The sequence below is a fragment of the Copidosoma floridanum genome, unplaced genomic scaffold (assembly GCF_036245765.1).
Source record: "Copidosoma floridanum isolate Cflo_tuat_1 unplaced genomic scaffold, Cflo_Japanese_pri ptg000035l, whole genome shotgun sequence".
Taxonomy (NCBI): Eukaryota; Metazoa; Arthropoda; class Insecta; order Hymenoptera; family Encyrtidae; genus Copidosoma; species Copidosoma floridanum.
Window position 1 is genome coordinate 1,763,999 of NW_028321912.1, and position 20,965 is coordinate 1,784,963.

Genomic DNA, 20,965 nt, shown 5'->3' on the forward strand with positions numbered 1-20,965 from the left:
GAAATTTTCGTGCTTATTCTGAGCTTACGGTCAATATCATACTTTGATTTTTTGGTTTTTCCTTACCAGAGTAACGACCACGTGCTCATCAAAATAAGTACAACAATAATGTCTCTAGATGTAAAAAAGTACATACACAAATACATAACTGGCTTGTGATTTCATACAAACACCCAAAAGAAAGCTTTCGATCAATAACATGATGTACTCACAAATAGGTCAGTGCTTGTTCCAAAAAGATATCATAAAAAAAAAGTGAAACAAAAGCAGGTTTAGGACAAATACGAACAATTATAAATATATCATAAGCAGAGCTGCGTAGTAAAAGGTGGTGAAACTGAATTGTCATGCACATTGAACGTATCAGTCCTGACACGCGACATTTAAGAGAATAAACTATTCTTCTTCGGCTCAACTCTATATATATATATGTATAATGTATTATATACACGTATTCATATAGTTATTTGTACACATATACACGTATTCATATAGTTATTTGTTCACCATTGCTGATGGCTTTAGCTTATTTTCGTTGGGTTCGAAGGAAAAATCACCACCGGGTATCTTTGTAAGGGCTTACTGTCTTTTCTCTGTATTTGCGTTGCTCGAAGACACAATCTGACGACCCGACAATTTAGAATGTTCAGTCCAACCTAAGGAAGGTCCTAAATCATCGCCTTCATCAATTTTCACATTCACATTTTTGTCAGCCATTTTGATTAAAATACTAGTATTTCGTGATTTTCTCGACTGTTAAAATAAGCGTGGATTGTGGTTAAAAATACTTTATGCGAAACCCCTTTTTACTCATGGGTGAAGCGAGTGTCTTTCGTTATGCAAGAAAAGTTGGATCTTTACCTACAAATGTTAAAGACATTTAATTTATTCAAAAAATTATATGTGTTCTCGACAACGGATAATAGAACAAACTGCCGCATTTATTATAATATTTTGCTTAACAATGTCTCATAATATTCTAAATTTTTAACTTTTTTTCTGGAAACTTAAGGTTGCAAAAAAACTTTAAGATTAAATGTTCCTTTACTCAAAAACCTTTTTCTTATTTTTCATTAAGGCAATACGCGTTCATCAGTTTTCAATTGGAAGTCAAAATAGTGATTCATATGTACCTAGACATGGATGCTTAAATTAATTTTTGGTATTGTCTTCGGATGGTAAAAACACTAGTCTAGTTACAACAAATATAGTATTCTAGATAGTATAAAATATGTAAAACTTACATTAATTTTTTTTCTCAAAGTTTTGTGCTTGTGCAAAGCATTGAAATAGACTAAATAGATAGTTCATTTTTCCGCTCTACATGCTCATGTTTTTATTTTTACTGTAGCTCTTAACGTTACTTTGATGTAAGCAAAATTGAATTCAAATGCGATTTTAACATTGATCCACCACTCACAAAAATGGTTTAACTATTTTCATCGTAATCAGCACGTCAAATTATATAAAATATCAAAAAGGCCTTCTTCTATAACTAATTTTCAATTCAAAAGTTTCTCGGTTGGTATTCATCTCCGGGCAATAGACTAATGGGACTAGCAAGAGTAGCAAGTTGGCAACAGCTCAGAAGGCGCTTGAAAGAAGAACCTTTAGAGTGAGGCAGACGCCATGTTTTCGGGACTGTATCTTCGAGAAAAGTGGTGGAGACTTGGAGACTGGGAGGGAGAGGGAAACACTGATTTATACGCATACATATACACACCTCCGGTTATTGGCTTGTTGTTCTCTCAGTTAGTCCCGAAAACGGCAGAGCCAATCAGTGACTTTTAGGCACTTCAGCTACACTCCCTTATTTGGACCAAAAGGTATGAGGTTCTACAAAGATAAACGATACACTCGGAATTTGCAAACTTCTCTCGAAAATCCCCAAAAAAAAGGTTTTGCATGCGTAGTCAAGTAATGTTCGAGAAAAACTTTTAAATTTTCGATACATCGATTATTTGGATAGAGCTTTGGAAAGCATACATGAAAACGTGGTTCAAGTAATCAGCTTATATAAAGCGTTGAATTCTACATTCTCTGCTTCAAGACTAACAGACACGCACTTTTCCCATTACTGATAAGAGGTTATTGTATAGTAACTTTAACCACAATTCATCTTTTTTTTTTTCCATCAACCAAAAAAGCCCCGTAATACTGGTATTTTCATTGGAATGTTCGATTAGAAACTTTGGACGGTAAAAATGCAGGATATTACACCCAGTATAATGGACATATCGGGTCATCAGATTGCGTCTTCTAGCAACACGTCTACAGAGGAGAGACAGTTAAACCAATGGAGGTAATCTGACAGTTATTCTCCGTTCTTACCTGACAAAAATATCCTACATCTGTTTTGCATATCGACATACATATCGATATCGTGGGTAAAGTAGTGGGCTTATATAATGAGTTTCATTCTATATTCTCTGCCACGAGACCGAAAGACACTCGCGTCTTCCATTACTGATAAGAGGTTACAATCGAGTAAATTTAACCAAAAACAAAATTCTACGCTTTCATTTACTTATCAAGAAAACGGCGAAATATTAGTAATTTCATTAAAATGTTTCAAGAACTTCCAGCAAGGCAAGAAGAAGATGGACTCAATTTAGAACCTCCACGGCCCGACTATCAGGATGTGTCGGGTCATCAGATTGTGTCTATCAACAACACATCTACAGAGGAAAAACAGTTAGCCCCCTACAAAGATACGTGGTAGTGATTCTCCCTTCTCATCCGACAAAAATGAGGTAAAGCCATGAGCAATTGTGAACGAATACATTTCTTTTTGTTTTTATTACGAATTCATGATAGTGGTGTATTTGTAGGAAGTCCATCAGAAGATAATGGATTGTACAAAATTTTTCCTGAATTCAATTAGCACCACCGTCAGTGTGGAAGTTCTTTGTCTCAGTCTTTTTCTAGTTTTACTTTTTAAATATTTAATTGTCTTCGTGTTAAACGCTTAAAATGAGTTTTCAAACGGATGTGCTGATCGTATGTTCTGCTTCCTCAACAATTTTGATCAGATAATTAGTATGAATAAATATCTTGACCTGTTAAAAGTCTCATAATCCTACCCATATAATACTTATAAACAAATTTTTGCTGTCGTCAGTTTATTCGTTCTGTGATTGGTCGAGACTAGTCTTGGGCGCTTAAATTTTAAAATAAGATTAAATAATCAGTAGTTAAAATTTCTGGATTAAACAAAAATGAAAACTGCATATTATATAGTTGCAAATTATCCAGTTGTTATAAAAAATCAAGAAATTAAATATTTGTTATAAACTGTCAGTGAGTTGGTCAATAAGCGAGCAGGGTGGAGCATCTAGTACTGTTCAACTTATATGAATGCAGCTTATTTTAATGTTAAAAAACATGTTAACTAAGACTAAAATATCAGCTTATTCACGGTCACAATTAACAAAAGAAAATGTATGAAGGAAAAGAATAAGTGATGTCACTGTATTACCTCATCTTTTTTTATACGAATAATTAACCAAAGCCATTTGAGATATTATATTTTCAATCAAATTAATACAAAGATAAAAATTTATAAAACAAACGATTTATAAAACAAGTTAATTAATACGCTTATGCACTTGTCGATCCACTAATGATAAGTACAATTTTTTGATTTACATTTAAGACAGATACTTACTGTTTAATAGTTCACTGCAAAAATACCTATGATGCAAGATAGAAGGTATACTAGAAGAACGTCTTAGAATAAAGAGTTTAAAATTAAATTTAAAATAACCACTGTACATTTAAGAAATAAACAAAAATTAGCGGTACAATTGTAAATATATAATTTTAAGTAAACTATAAAAGTAAGTAATTTTTTTGTAGGCAAACATAATGTTTTTCGTCCTGTTGCAAAGTATGACTAAGTTATGGTTTAAATAAGCTTTGAAATTTAAAATGTCACATGGTAAGATTGTAATATGAAATACTTTTTTTCTGTTCGGTGCAAAGCACCATTATTTCTATATCATGATATAAAACAAAAACTTCAAAAAAAAATTTTTTTCTTTTTCAATTGCAAAAAACGATGTGTAATGTACATAATACAATATCTTGGCTGTTATTTTTGATGTATGTGATCGAAATTAAGTGAATTGGTTTTGGTGTAAAAAAGCACTTACGTCAAAACAAAAATAGTTAAATGAATATTGTTTGCATTCAAATTTATAATCAGCTTATGATATTTTTTTATGAGAGTAAAATTTACCAACGTTTTAAACTTCAAATTTGACTGTTAATTGTGTATTATGTATGTGATTAAATACACATAAATTCACTCACATGTATTAAATGCGTTGTCTTTGAATAATTAAAAAATGCAACAGTATTTGAGGCGTTAACCGACTTCCACATACCTCAAATAATGTAAACATGAAAATTTTCAAAGTGAAATTTTTATTTTTCTCAGAAAGAAAAACGACTCTTTTAAGTTGGGCGCTTACACATCAAAACTCTCCCAACTTCCATGACGTTGAAAAAATACTTCACGTGTCCATTATTAAACTATCTGACGACCATTGCATGATACTTTTGGAACGAGGAGTCCCGTAGTTTATTTATTAAATAATAAAAAAATGCGTTTTAAAGACCAAATTTTTTCCTCTAATGACTCCCATAAAATTTTTGTGATATATTTAAACATGCGAAAAAAATTACGGTGGAAAATAAGAATCACAGGTACACGCAAACAGGAAGTAAACACACAAGCGAGCGCTGCACAATTACGAAAGTATTGGCAGCCTTAAGTGCCGTTGACGTTGTTACGTACAAGTTTGATTTTCGATAAACCATCGTTATACGAGAAACAAAGCCACTTGATCTGCTATTACTTATGTTTGTGAAAGTTTTTTATTTTATTTTCATCTTTAAAATATAAAGATATCATTCCAAAGGTTATTGGTAAAGTGATACAAAATTTTTTTGATGGTCTTCATGTTGATCAAGAAAGGATACAATCAGTTGTTTCGTAGGATCATCGTTGTGGGCCACGAGAACAAATTTCACTATACTTTTTAGTTGGAAGTAGTTTATTCTATACTTTTTATCAGATAATTACAAATATAAAAATTACAATTTTAACGTTTTCTAATAAAAGTTAATTAATACGCTTATACACTTGTCGATGCACTAATGATGCTACGTACAGTTTCTTGATTTTATACTTAATAGAGATACTTGCAGTATAATAGTCTACTGCAAAAATACCTATGATACAAGATTGAAGGTATACAAGAAGTTTATCTTATAAAACTTGAACTTGATTTTGTTGCTATACAAGTGTTTTTGCAGGCTTAAGTTCTTTGACGCAGCTTAAACATTGAGATAAAAAAAAAAACCGAAGCAAAAATATGCTTATGCAATACTTTACACAGTAATTAAATAGTTTATTTGGAACACCGAATTTCTTTTTACTTAAGCTGTTAAATTTTTTAAGTAAAGAAAAAAATCAAAATACCCACGGAAAAATTATTTTAATTAAAGTTAAAATAGTTTCATCGATATTATTTATTCGACGATTATTTAATTTCCTTTTACCCACCTAACGTTGCATCATGTACAATTGACAATGACGTTAGTCGTCCTTTGTTATATATTTTTATTTAATAAAACTTTTCTTAATAAACTTTGTGAGACTATATAGCGTATTTTGTTCATGTTGATTTGATGAGTGGCCAAAGTTAAAACTAAAACCTGTCCTACTTGACTTGTTGAAAAAAAAGGGCGCTAATTTAGTGCCATTTTATAATGGGAAAAAGCATCATGCAGCAATAACGCATACTAAAATCTGTCTTACGAGTATTACCTCAAATAGTAAAACACACATTTACAGTGTGTAGTTACATTCTTTTTTTTTTTTTTTTTTTCATAATACATCGTGGTGTCACGAATAATAATTTGAAGGACAACCAAGTCAAGTGGTTAACCAGTGACATTAAACTGAACACATGAGAATGAAAAAAATCCATAAAGAAAAGCTGTGAAGAGAAAAAATTAAGCTGTCACATATTTAACACGTCTACAAGTGTGTACAATCTGTGACATAAATATTTTTCTCTCTGCAATCTTTTAATGCTAATCATTGAAAAAGAAATTTGTTTAGTTCTATAGAATAGGTGTAATAGTTTACGAAGCATCGATTTGGTTGTTCTTGAAACTTTCATCAGAAGTGATATAATGTATTTTATAAAAAACAGAAATTTTGATTACACGCTTGACATGTACTTCAACACACTTAGTAATATTTTACAGTGTATGTATGACCAGTGCTATTTGTTTTCGCTTCTTATTCCCATATAGTACATATCTTATGGAAGAAAATAACTTAAGTTGCGGTCATTGGTGAATTGACCCTTACAGCCCATAAAATCCAATTTTAAAGATATGTTAAAGTGACTAGTGGCGCCAGCCCTCCCTTTTAACCTCATGCATCTAGCGGATAGAAAACATATTATATCCTACATCGGTTATGCATATCATTCATTCTGGGGGCATACGTAGAATCGTGGCTAAAGTAATCGACTTATATAGAGAGTTCCATTCTATATTCCGTGCCACAAGACGGAAGACACGCGCTTCTCTTATTACTGATAAGAGGTTATAATAAAGTTACTTTAACCAAAATTCAAGTTTTTTTACCACTTGAGAAATCCACGAAATACCAGCGTTTTCATCAAAATGTTTGAAGCGTTTTCAAAAAGCCAAAGCGAAGATGATCCAAATATAATACCTCCACGGCCCGACTGTCAGGATGTTTCGGGTCATCAAATTGTATCTCAAAGCAACACATCTACAGAGAAAAGACAGCTAGCCCTCATTAAGATACCCTGTGGTTCTCTTTACTTGTCCGACAATAATGAGGTAAAGTCATAAGTAATTGTGAACAAATAATTTTTTTTTGTTTTTCTTACAAATTCATGATAGTAGTGTATTTGTAGGACGTCTATAAGAGAATGATGGATTGTACAAAATTTTCCCTAGATTCAATTAGCGCCTCCGTAAGTATGGAAGTTCTTTGTCTCAATTTTTTTCTAGTTGTAATTTTTAAATATTTAGTTTTCTTCGTTTTATATGCTTAAAATAAGTTTCAAAACGTATGTGCTGATTAGTCTTATGTTCTGCTTCGTCAAAAAATTTGATCAGACCTTAGTATTAATAAAAGTTTTTATCTGTTGGAAGTCTTATAATTCTACCTGCATCATACGTATACCTATAAATAAATTTTAATGGCCACCGATATACGCTTGTCGATGCACTAATGATGCTAAGTACACTTTCTTGATTTTATACTAAATAGAGATACTTACAGTATAATAGTCTACTGCAAAAATACCTATAATACAAGATTGAAGGTATACTAGAAGTATATCTTATAAAACTTGCACTTGATTTTGATGTTATATAAAGGTTTTTGCAGGCTTAAGTTCTTTGACGCAGCTTAAACATTGAGATAGAAACAAAAACCAAAGCAAAAATATGCTTATGCAAGACTTTACACAGTAATTAAATAGTTTATTTGAAACACCGAATTTCTTTCTACTTAAGCTGTTAAATGTTTTAAGTAAAGGAAAAAATCAAAATACCCACGGAAAAATATTATTAATTAAAGTTAAAATATTTTCATCGATATTATTTATTCGACGATTATTTAATTTTCCTTTTACCCACCTAACGTTGCATCAAGTACAATTGACAATGACGTAAGTCGTCCTTTGTTATATATTTTCATTTAATAAAACTTTTCTTAAAAACCTTCGTGAGACTATGTGAAGTTTTTTGTTCATGTTGATTTGATCTTTCTTTAAGAATTCTAATTTATAAAACCATGTATCTTACAAAATAATTTCTTCATAATACGTCATTTAAAATACGATCGAATACCGGCAAATCTAAAAAAATTGATTATAATAAAAAGTTTTATAATAAATTTAGGAAAACAATTGTACAATTTTAAAAATGAAAGAAAAGTTGATAAATTCCACTTGCAATACAAAGATTTTTACTGTGCAACGTGTAACATAATAACGTACATGTTGTAAAGAGCTATGTCTTTTTCAACATTTTAATTTTTAATGTGGAAACATGGTATTTGGTGATTTCTTATGAGAAGGAACTTTTTCTTTTGATATTTAGTCAAAACGAAGAACCGCACTTTTCTTTTGTTTCACTATATTACAGGGTAAATAATTTTGAGACTGTTAAAACTATTAAAACACATTACGTGACGTAGCAAGAGATAAATAAAGTTATAATGACTTTTCTTTTGAGAATTCATACTTTATATTTCAGTTTAACGTTAAATCAGTACTTTAATAATTGTACTATTTAATTAAATTATCATTTGTATAATGTGACCCTAACATTATTTTACTTTTGTACTGTATTATTTGCCTATGACTTCAAACATTACAAATTTTGTTCATAGCAATGTTCACCGTTCGTTATACTGTCCCTTAATTACTCGTATCGGGACAAACAAGATAAGCCAATACTATATGAATATTCTGGCCTTTTTACTACCATACGATAGTATTTCACCAAGCTGTTGTCGACCATAAGATTGTCTTGATGTGCACCAGACGCAAGCTTACGTGAAAAAATTTTCTTGTCTCAGAGTAGATAAAAAACTTTTCTTTACGCTTCAGGAATGACACGATTATCATACAGAAAATACATTAAAATAGTATATTACTTATATAGGAAGGAAAAATAAAGAATGTCTCAGATCGCAGGCAATTGACAATCGCAAGTCACAGGCAATTTCAGGCGACAAGCATGCGATCTGAGGGATTCTTTGTTTCCTCCCGTGGGTTGTATACGATTTTTTACCAATACCAAGGCGTATCTATGTTGATAGTTTCATTGAAACCCGAGTTAAAAAAAAACAAAAACATTATTTCGTTTGTTTCATATTTTATTTACAAAAATAAAGGATCATTACATCTGCTTTTATAGTATAGTTTATTTTGAAGAATAACCTGACTAGTACAAAACTAAAAAAAAAAAATTATTACAAAAATATCAGAAGAAGTAAAGTAAAATAAGTCAACTATATGAATTGTCTACGTAAATATTGTTATTTAAATGTTTTTTATCTAATTAAAAAAATGACATTTAAAATATAGTTAACAAAAAAAAAAATCGTCAAATAGCGTAGATTTGCGTTGTAGACATAGGTGATTATTTGTCTTTAATTTTCTACAACACACGCTCTTTAGTATCTTCTTGAATTCCCTAATTCTTGAAAACCAGCTAAATACTTTATTTTTCAGTTTAGTTTGGTTTGCCTTTTAAAATTGAATAAATACAAAAATCGTACACTTTGACATGTAAATGAAATTTTACAATTAAAAGACAAATAATGTAGAAATTTAAATTCACTTATAACAACAACAATTGTTATAAAAGAAAACAGTACCATAAAAGAATGGTTTTTAATGTATGATAAATTGTAGATTAAATCTTGATTTTTTAAATTCTGTGTGAATAAAAAGATACATTTTTTTTATTATTGCCCCAGGAGATTCAGGAAAAAAATTTCTATTTACAACGTTCATATATCATTTAATTTTTTGTCGAAAAAAAAAATTTTATCTATGGCATGGACTAGTGTAACATTAATATGACTTCTAAAGAGAATGCTCAATCATAGAACATCTCGTTTACAATTAGATCTAAACAATGTAAAAAGTTCTTTCTTGGAATTTGAATCTGAAAAAAAATTGGTAAATTACGTCACTAGGGCACAAAGTACAAACATGAGTGCCCAAAGGGCGCGATTGTTGTATGTTGGTGCCCGAGTCGCGTATAATTTTTTTCTTAAAGCCTAGGGCCCAAAGTGATAACAAGGGCGAAAACTGTGACACGAGGGCGCAAAGCGGCAGTTGCACTTTGGGCCCATGGTAAGAAAAAAGTATTAAATCATCCTATCTTTGAACATTGTTTCGTATTCTAAAACGTAATATCAATATTCGTATAATCAACGGAACATTTTCTAATTTATCATCATCTATTATTTTCCAACCTCGACCAAGGATGGCTGAAGAGGGTGGTAGGGGTTTTGTGGAATGACCCCCGAAAATCACTATATAATGTAGGAATATAAGAATACGTATATATATATCGCTGGGTGCACTTCTATTTTGGTCCAGAACGCGTGTGAGATTACAAGAACTAAGGTACAGATGAGATGAGGTTAAGGCAAAAAATTGACACCTGACGCCCAAAACAATGAGTTCATCTGAACATACGAGCTTGTCGTTTAGCTGGATATCGAATTTATGAAACCGACTTAGGATAAGGCTTAAAATTTAAATAATAAAAATGATTAAAATAATTAAAAAACGGTATAGAGCTGGGCAAGCTAAGTAATCTAAATGATACTTTCATTAAGTTGTTGAGAAGAGAGAATGTTTGCATAACATCTTAAAAAAAATTTTTTTTTTTTTAATTTTAAATTTGATTGGGTGCAAAGTCTTTTCGAGTCTTCAAAAAAAAAAAACGTCTCTTTTAAGTTGAGGTGATAACTTTAAGTTAATTTTCATATGTACATATTCAACTGATATCAACGGGCAAAAATCTGCACGTTTTGCCTTTAGTAAGAAAAATAACATATGAGACTTGAGCACAAACATATAATAACTGTATCCTTCAAGCGATAAGTTTGTACTTTTGTGTTCTAGAAACGTCATATAATATTTTGTGATTTACTGCATCACGATAACCGTCTTATGGGATATAAGGCCACAAAGGACGAGGCTGCGGCTCCCGGTACTGAGAGTAAACTGAAAATGGCTTCCCATTGTTGTACAGATGGTTGGTTTTTTTTGGTTTCCTGATTTTCTTGATTCTCCTACATGGTTTTCTTACAAAATACAGAATAATCTGTCTGTGAAATTTTTCATACAAAAATATGATGAAGCTTAAGGCAAATCCACTAATTAAAAACACAAACAATGGAGCGACTTCAGTGAGACCTAAGGATGTACTTGAAACTCCTTTGGTAGTGTGATCAGTGTCGATACTTGCCTTCCTTTTTCGAGATATTATTCCATTTTCTCTGTACTTCTGAATACTGAAAAAAAATATTGTTAAAGTTGTCAGGCAATAATTTTTCACTTAAAAATACTTACTAATGATTTAAAAATTCAAGAAGTGGATCTCCTTTGTTTAAAGCTATACTTTTTTTTCTAGTGTTGCGTAGTGAAATAGCTAAGACTTTGCAATCGAATTTCGTAATAACTGGACGTTGTGATATGTCAGCTGTATAATAAGCAACTCTTTCATTGCATAACTAAAATAAAAAAAAAATTGGAATAATGTATACGCTTAAAATAATCCATTTTAATTTATTAAATATTTGTAGGTTTCAAGAACTATTTTATTTGCTAAGATTAAGTATGCCAGCCTGTAACCAGATTTACACTCTCACACACGTGCATGCGCACAGAAGCACACTCATTGTCACACATATTAGACGTATTGGTGTTACTGTCTGTGAAAATATAAAAAGTACATTGTAAAATTTGATAACGTCTTCGTAGTACTATTTTTCGAGTTAAATATTGCGGACGTTTTATAATGACTTATAAGATTTATCTCTGACAAAAATTGTTTTCTACAGTAGAATGTAAAAAAATTTTTTTTTGACAAACAGTTTCACCACGATTAAAAAAATTTTAAAAAGTAATTAACACACAAACACAATATTTTACATCACTTGCTGTATAACATCATTGAAGGTTACAGGTAGACTTTTTACATCCTTCAAAAACAATTTTAGTTCGTCATTTATATAGTTTTTGGAGCTCTAAAAAAATATCTTAAGATGAAGTTTTCAAGTATAATGAAAATGGTAAATTCATTTAAAACTTCATAAAATTACCGAGAAAAACGTTAAAGCGTCAGAATTTTTATTAATGATCAGTTGATATGTTTTGTCCTCTAGAAATTCATGTGCATTTTTAAATGGAATGTGTGGTATTGAAACTGTAGCGAAGCTGGTAAAACAGCCCGCGTACATTGAAATAATAATGAATGCTGTCAGATACAGTGACAGCCTTGCCATCTTGGATGATACGGAATTGAATTGTACATCTATAAATTAAAAAGATTTAAGTATAGTCAGTCAACCCCACCATACAAGTTCTCAAATTCCTACGGTTTAAAAATTATATCTAACAGAAGAAGATTATCATACAAGTTCTAAGTCATCAATCTCACTCAAATAGTCATCCATAATTTTTTAATTTTTAAATTCATGTTTCCCAGAAATAATGTAAAATTTAAATGTGTGCATGGATGAAAGTATCTCATACACGTAACGTACAGAAAAATTGTTTTGCCTAGTTAGAGCAAGAACCCCTTTCGCAGCTCTTAAAAAGGTTATTGGACACTGACTTTTTCAGGTAATTCTTAACTGTTTTTTAACTTTTCTCGGACAGTTTCCTTTTTTTATAAGCGTTTGCCTACATACTATAGATATTCTGCAGGGTATTACAATTTTTTAGCTAAAGAAGTTGTAAGCAAAGATTAAGTAAGGTTCGTAGGAAAATGAGGTGGTACAGTCCAATTTTAGCTATTTGGTTTTACTTGTTTAACAATAAGATATGTTAAGATGAAGAGAAAAATAACAATCATCGATATTGTTTTGAATTACTTTTTGTCCTTTTCGTGCTGCTAGGAACGTTCAATTGCTACTTTTTTTTATTAATCATGTTACATTCGAAAGAAACGAACAGTAATTTAGGTAAAAAGTGCGAAAATATGATGTCCCGCAAGAGTGGTAATTGACTCGCACGAGTTACCGTCACCACCACCACCCCACGATGCACAAAGTAGTTCTGATAATGATGGCACTTGTATCAAGTGACTACTATTTCATACATTGGGCGTTTTTGAGGGTCAGATGTGCCCTTGGTAAGAAAAATAGTGTTAAGCACCCAAGTGTCATGAAACCATGATGATAATGTATTTTATGTATTTTTGTACTAATCCTCTAACAACGGTTTACCTGTGAATTCCTGGTGGACAAAAATTCGCCATACGTTCAAAAAACTGTCCGATAGTTTAAAAATAAATCCTCTTCTATCATTATGAAATACTAAAATCATACTAAATAAAATTGTTAAAATAGCTACGAGTATAACCAGGAAAATCCAAATACGCTTACTAAAAACCTGTTAAATTAAAAGGATATTGAAAAGTGTAAAAAACAAAGTCATTATTATTTTACAATTCAATTTTTTTTACCTCAAAATAAGCGTTCCATGGAATCTCCATGGTGTCCGGTGATTTATACCAAAAGAAATCTTGAAAATCCATGATTTTAATCGTTTTGTCATACTTATCTAAATTTTTGTTCGTTAAAAACTTGCCAGGAAAAATAATACACTCATTTAATAATTTCGTAGAATTAGTTGATGTATTCTTGCCGCTTTCATTAGATTCCTTCTCAATATAAGAATCATTTTCATACTTGTAAGCCAATCCTGTTATTACTGCAAAATCTTCAACTATTTCAGAATAAAACAAAGAAGGCTACAAAAAATGCAGAAAAATAATTTGATTTTTTTAAATGCAATAATTATGTTAATTTAAAATAAACCAACTTAACTATTAAACAAATTTGTTACCTTAGCAATAATTGTGGCAGAGGAACGACTTAAATTCTTTCGTCTCTGAACTAAAGTTCGCTTGTCTGTAATAGTTAATCCTTTTTCCTTGCTCAACTCAAATAATTTATTAACTTGTAATTCATTCTGGGAGTCGACAGCGAACCATTCATTAATGTTTTTATTGTTTCCGCATTTTATCAAAACTTCACTTCTTATATTTAAGTGAAGGTAATTCTTTTTAGGATATCGGCAAGTGTTATCAATTTTTTCAGTAACGGCCAGCCGGAATAACAAGAGCCATACGTGAGGCGATAGATTGTGATGCCTCGAGAAGTGTGTGAATTTTTCAAAATCATTGTCAGAATTTAAAAACACCATGAAAAGGGTTTCCGAGTAATTTCTTAGTTTTGGATACTTTTCTGGAAGATCTGATATAGTCGCAGCTACGGAATATACCATTTTTCGCGAAAATTCTTTCACCATGTTAACTACTGAAAGTATATCTGTGGTTTTAAGAGAAAAATTGTTGTAATTAAGTATTTATACCTTTTTTAAAAATCGCTTTGCTTTTGCTTACCTTCGTTGCTCCTGTAAATAATTCCTAAGCTGGTGGTCGCATAGAACTTTTGTACATCCAAAATTACAGGAACTTGACTTTCCATTTTTTTTGCTGAATCACATGGCATGAATAAAACAACGGCAAATATTACAACGAAGCTGGTTAGCTTCATCATTTTTGGCTAAAAATATGTAAAGAGAATTCAAACGATTGATCATAGAATTAAATAAATTATTATATAAACGTTCTCTATCGGAGCTAGTGAAAGCGAGATTATTTTAAGTGAGTGGAACTACAAACAGATAGTAAAATGAATATCATATTTAGTTAAATTGGAATATTTTTACATTATTAATATTTTTATTACATAATCCAAAACTGAGTAGACATAAAAACTGGAAAAGACGAATTTTTATATTCCTGTTTTAAATGTACGTTGAGCCGTCAATTATTAAATTTAATTGAATTTTATTTATAATCCTTAATAAATTGTAAAATTTAGTCTTTATTTTATAAAAAAAAAAATAATGTAGTTAGACGTCACACGCAAAAAAATCCCGAAATATTCATTTCTTAAGTCCTGATAGAAATAAAAACAATTACGAAAACATGTATCATTTGTTGAAGAAATCTTAAGTAAGTAGGAGCACGCGTTATTTATGTAGTTTAGGTTATGGAACATAACTTTTTCAACGATTATACATATACTATACACACATGTTTGCACTCTAAACTTGAAATTAAATTCCAGGCTATTTTAATTCCTCACATCATACTTGAGCCTTGTACCATATTTTAGTCTTAGTACATCGTAAAAAGTCAGTTAAAAACAGAATAAAATTTTTATTAAATGCTCTAATTTCTTTGATGTCAAATGTTTATGAATGCCGTGTGTTGATACTTATATGCATCTAAAATTAAAGCAAAGCAAAAATTGTACAAAATCCATTGAAGTGATGAATTATTCAGCATTTTGTAACTATAATTTTCCGTGCATATCATTACTTTTATTATCTTGTACAGCAACTCAAGTTTTTTTTAAATAGCTTTATTTGACTTTTTTCGTAAATCCTTTTTAACTTTCTAGGAGATTAATATGATAAAAATAGTAATAATGTTGATGATTAACTAATTTTAAAGTTTTAACGTTATTATGCTAGAAATTTTACACTAAAAGATCATAGAGAACTACTTGAGGAAAAAAAAATAAAGTTCATAACCCAAGCTTGAAAATGTTACAGGAATCGTAAACTTAAAAATGTATGAAATGTAAGTAAAGTTGAATTTTCTAGATTTTTTGAACATCTGATTTGTATCAGTTGGAATACTAATTTCAAAGTACATTTTATTACTTTTTTAATTTCTATTTTATGGAATAAATTTATAATAAAAGTAGTAGAAAAAAACTGTTTTAAAATTTATTCTTAAGAATGAAAAAAAAATGATAAAGTATTTTCTTAAGTCAGCGTAGCTATTAGTAACATTTTTCTCGTTTTTTGTAAAATTTCTTGATGAAAAAAATTTTGGTAATGATAGTTAAATTGAAGCAAGATGAATTAAGTCAGAGTGGTTTTTATAAAGATTCAGCGCTAGTTTTATTAATAAAAAAAAAAAAAATAAATAAATGATTCTGAAATAATTTTTATTACAAATTTTCACTTGAACATGTACAAATTTGCCTGTATTGTCCTCACACATAAAAAAAATTTAAGCTATTCTTTGACACTATTTTTTTGACACAGCTTAGAAAGAAGACAGAGGTAATTTTACTTGTATTTTTTTTTTAGGGGACCATTGTAATGATAATAACAAGCAAAGAAATGATAACAACAAAAAAAATTATTAATTTTTTTATATTACGTCAATGATAGCTTTTAGTTTTATATTATGCATTTTTTTCTTCTTTTGTGTCAAAAAAGTACTTCATTTAAAAGGTAATAAGATGATTGTAATAAGAGCGAGATAAATGTACATCTGAAAGAGCGAGGATTTAGTCACGTACTCACTTGTTAACTCGATTCTCGTGACGCAAACAACGACTTCCAGAAACTCCTCCGATGAAGCTGGGCACGGCTGGAATGGACGATCTTTGGATGCTGGAAGTTGTGTCTTCTAGAGTTTCACAAGACACTTTTTACCGAAAAATACCGATAGGTTAATATAGGTAACACTATAACATTATAGTTTAACGATAAGGTCCTTCGTATAAGTGTATCGGAAACGTTGAGCACCGTGATTACTTTGGATTAAGGTGTTGTCTAGCTGACGGACTGCGAGACAGTGACGTGTTGGGGCTATGCCTTGAAGGGCTTGGAATCTCCTATTCCACTTCCGAAATTTCCTGGCCATAAAGTGGGGAAAAGACACGCCCATCGACACAGTCAACCCCTTCCTAACTTCCCCTTATTTTATCTGTATTTCCCAAAACAAACAAAATAGAAGCCAATCTATGTTGGACAGGTCACAAAGGAACAAATACATGACAAAATTGAAAGCAATGCATCATATAGGCCTTAAGCTTCTTTCTACTGGAGATTGAATATTTCTAACCAGTAACTTTTCGACAGCATATTTTGCATATTTTTAAATATTTAACTATCAAAATTATGAGTAACGCAAAAAATTAGTTACTATCTATAGTTACTTATCAAGTAATAGACTAATTTATTTACAGCAGTTTATTGGTTATATTTTAATTTGTTTATGTTTATAATTTTAAAAAAATTTTATGAATTTTTAGCGTAAGTAACTTATTTAACAATCGCGAATAATATATCAAGCAAAATACTGATTATTCTTAGTCCACTAAATAATATAAACCATTTATTTCAGTAGTTGTTCTGACAAATTTATGTGTAATTAGTACTTGATAATCTATTATAACTAATTATAACTAGGTAGTCCATTGGGTTCATGTTAAAGTAAAAAAGATTTTTTTTTATAAGTTGTACATCATACTTTTTTTACGCTTTGCATTGTAGATTGTCCACCTAACGTGAAATTCGTTAAATTTAAGAATGAACAAAATTTTGTAAGTAGCATGATTTTTGGGTTTTTTATGCGTTTTAGAAATTCGATGTTCAATTATCGCTGCACGTAAAAATATGGTTGTAAGTTTTATTTCATGAAAAGTAATTACTGTCATTGTTGTATATTTTGCTTCAGTATAAGTTGGAATTTTAGTGAGCAATAGTATACAATACCTTCGTTGACGTCATATGTGAACAGTATTTTTTTACGATGCACAAAGATCTGAACTAAATTACTAAGCTTTATTGCCTTTCTGCTATTTAACATATCATTGTGCATTATTTGTTCCATAAAGCTATAAGACTTAAAATAATAATTTTTCAAGAAAAAGTATCTTAAAACGAGGTTGTACACGTACCAAATTTTTTGTTTTAAAAAGGGTGGTATTTGTAAAAAGTCATGATCAGTTAAAATTCTATTATATACTCTAGAAGAAATCAACTTTACCTTTCATGAGTTTCAAGATTAGAAAGTCTGTGATATTGTTTGGAAAAAAATTTGTGCTTCTATATGCTTTCAGATCCTAATGAATAGTATAGGTACGTATGTTACAAGGACACTAACAATTATGTATGGATTTATGCTCTAAAGTAAATGTGGTTTTTGCTTGTTTTTTTTTTCGTAAAATATTTTTTTAATGTTAATTTTCAGCAGTCTACACTATATGACAATGTATTTTATACATCAATGCATGTATGCATGTAGTAAGTATTTTAACAAGCAAAATCATTTTAAAATCAGGGTAAAAAATGACATTTATATCCGACGCGTTATTGTTCATGACTCCATGATATGCTTTACTTATCTATTCCGTATGTGATTTTAAGTGTCGGTTAGCTGAAATTGTTGTAAGCAAAGCCCCTTGATCGATCAATTCGAATATTCATGTATCATCCTGCATCAGCTGTCAAGCCGCAAAATTTTTCTAGCTTTAAGCTATAAATATGAGTAAAATTAAGAAAAAGTGCCAACACCCACTTGGTCGTAAATACAGTAACAAATGTTATAAATATTGTACAGGAAATTCTCTCAACGCACCCACATTTTTGTCCTGCAGTCAAGAACATATATAATTATAATGGCCCCTACGCTTTTAGAAACGTTTCCCCAAGTTTTTCCCTTCCAACGTCTAAAGTTTCCTGTAATCTATGTATACTTTTCGGCATAAAACAAAGTATAGCGACACTCGGTATACAGTATTGAGCCGAAGAAGAACAGTTTGTTCCCTCAAATATCGCGTGTCAGTACTGACGCGTTAATGTGGATGACAATTCAATTTTATCACCTTCTACTACGCAGCTCCGCTTATAATATATTTATTAGTATCCGTATGTGTCCTGCGCGTTTTTTTGTTTCACGTTTATTTTTTTTTATGATATGTTTTTGGTATCAAGCACTGAGCCATTGGTAAGTACATTATGTTATTGATCGAACGCTTTCTTTTGGGTGTTTGTATGAAATCACAAGCCAATCATTTATTTGTGCGTGTACTTTTTTATATTCGATGCTAATGTATGTTCAGGAAAAACCAAAAAAATTAAAGTATGATATTGACCGCAATCTTAAAATAAGTAACAAAATATCTTATGTATTTGTGCAGCATATACAGTAAGAAATACAAAGAAATATATTTGAATAGGATTCTGATGCTTGAAAAAATGTTTATGGTTACATTATAATTGTAGTTTTATTTTTAACTGAACTTTATCTTAGTAATCAAACAAAAATTTCTGTTGCAACAATTTTGTTTTCTACTGTACCACATATTTTACTGTACTTTTTTAAAGATGAAAACATTTATGTATCCAGACGTAAAATTTTAGGTCTGGAAAATGTGAATTTCAAACAGTTTTTAAATAATTTGTTACACAAGTGCAAGGGATTTAAGTGGATCCTCGTTATTTGTAATAAAAAAAGGCCTCGAATTTTTTTTTTTCTACCTTATTTTTTTTAATTAGTTCTCATCATACAACGAGAAATATTTCACAAAATAAATCTTCGTAGGTGCGCGGGATTTAAAATATTAATACCTAAGTATGAAATAAATAATATATTGGGCCATTTCCAATATCAGGACTACCACCACCACACCGGGTTAATCCACCGTAGGAGCACATAGCTCCAACAAATATATTGCTAGGAAGGGGTAAACGGTACAGTTACTGGTGCCACGTATTTTCTTGAAGCAAATCAGAGCTACTATCACTCCTACCCTTTGAAAATTACACCCAATCTGCTTAAACTCAAGAGCTTTTTCCTCCCACCCTACGTGTGTTAACGCAACCTCGACCAAGTGTCTTTTTCCCCTGCGACAACAAGTTTTGGATATTTTGGGACTCTTCTTCTATTATTTTATTAGTATTTAAGATATATATTGATCTTGAGTTTGTCGTACGTAACTTAGTTTTTAAGAGATAGAGTTTTTTACAGAAAATCGTTTAAAAAAAAAATGAGCAATTTTTAAATACACGTAGACACAGTATTCGGCAGTACTTGACATACGAAAGGAAAATTTCTGTTAGGGGTAATAGGTGACTTAATTTTTAAAATATTTAAGCTTTAGGGGATGAACATATTTTTAAAAGAATGGAAAGTTCTAGTTTTCATTAAGACTTTGAAGTCGTTTGCCATTCAATGATTTTTGCCAACGATTTCACATTCAAAGAGAACTTATTTGATTGATGAGATCTTACTAATTTTTTAGTAAAAATGTTGTAAAGTACTTGAAATATTTGTTGGCACGAAAAAAATATTTAGTTGCTTTACTTTAAGTTTTGGAAAATGTTTATTGGTGTGGGTATAATTCCTACGGTAACAGGATGTATACAGATATCGTTACTTGTAATAATTTCGTGTTACCACAGAAATTAAACCCTCCCCAAGTTTTTTTTGCAAAAAAATTGATATTTAGCTAGCAAAAGTAATACAAAAATTTATTTTAGTTTACTTTTTATCGTGATGGTTATACAAAATTTCGAATAAAGCTCATATGTACATATACTTATTCTGTGAAGTATAGAATATTTAAAAAAAAAAGTAAAAACAATGACTTTGTCTCTAAACTGATTGCACTTTACATCTTATCATTCGACTGGCATTGTTTGTTACTATGTATTATAGAAATTAATGATGCATTTAATCGATGTAGCAAAAACTTGTACATGTTTCACTGATTGGACCAGAAGATGGACTTCATGAAGAATTGAGACTTCGTTTCTAGAAGAAGTGTATATTACTCGTTTTTTGTAGGAAAAATCGCAATAATTGAGGGATACTTTACCACGGATTGTAAGGGGGCAGTTCAAAATTCTAATTGCCTTTAATCTCCAAATGGCAAGAAAAAAATACTGTAGTGTAGAAAAATCATCTCAGTTCTCCATGAAGTGTTGTTGTAGTGCCTGTGTCTTCTTGAGCGCTGTAAAAATAATTTGTAGAGACATTTTCATAAATATGAGTCACAGAGTAGAATTACCAAGTAGTAAATAATAGTAAATACATTTTACTTTATTGTTCTTTTGCATTTCTATTTTAATAAATTATTTTTACAAAATGATGTATTAGAAGTAGTAGTTATTTAAATTGCCGTGATAACACTAAGTCTACCCCAATATGCTACAACACAAACCAAATGATGGAATGACAAAATGAACTAAGCTGGGCTTTTCTCGAGCGCAAAAATTCAAATGTTATAAATATTTGTGGTTTCAATTTTTAAGAATTCTAGCAGTTG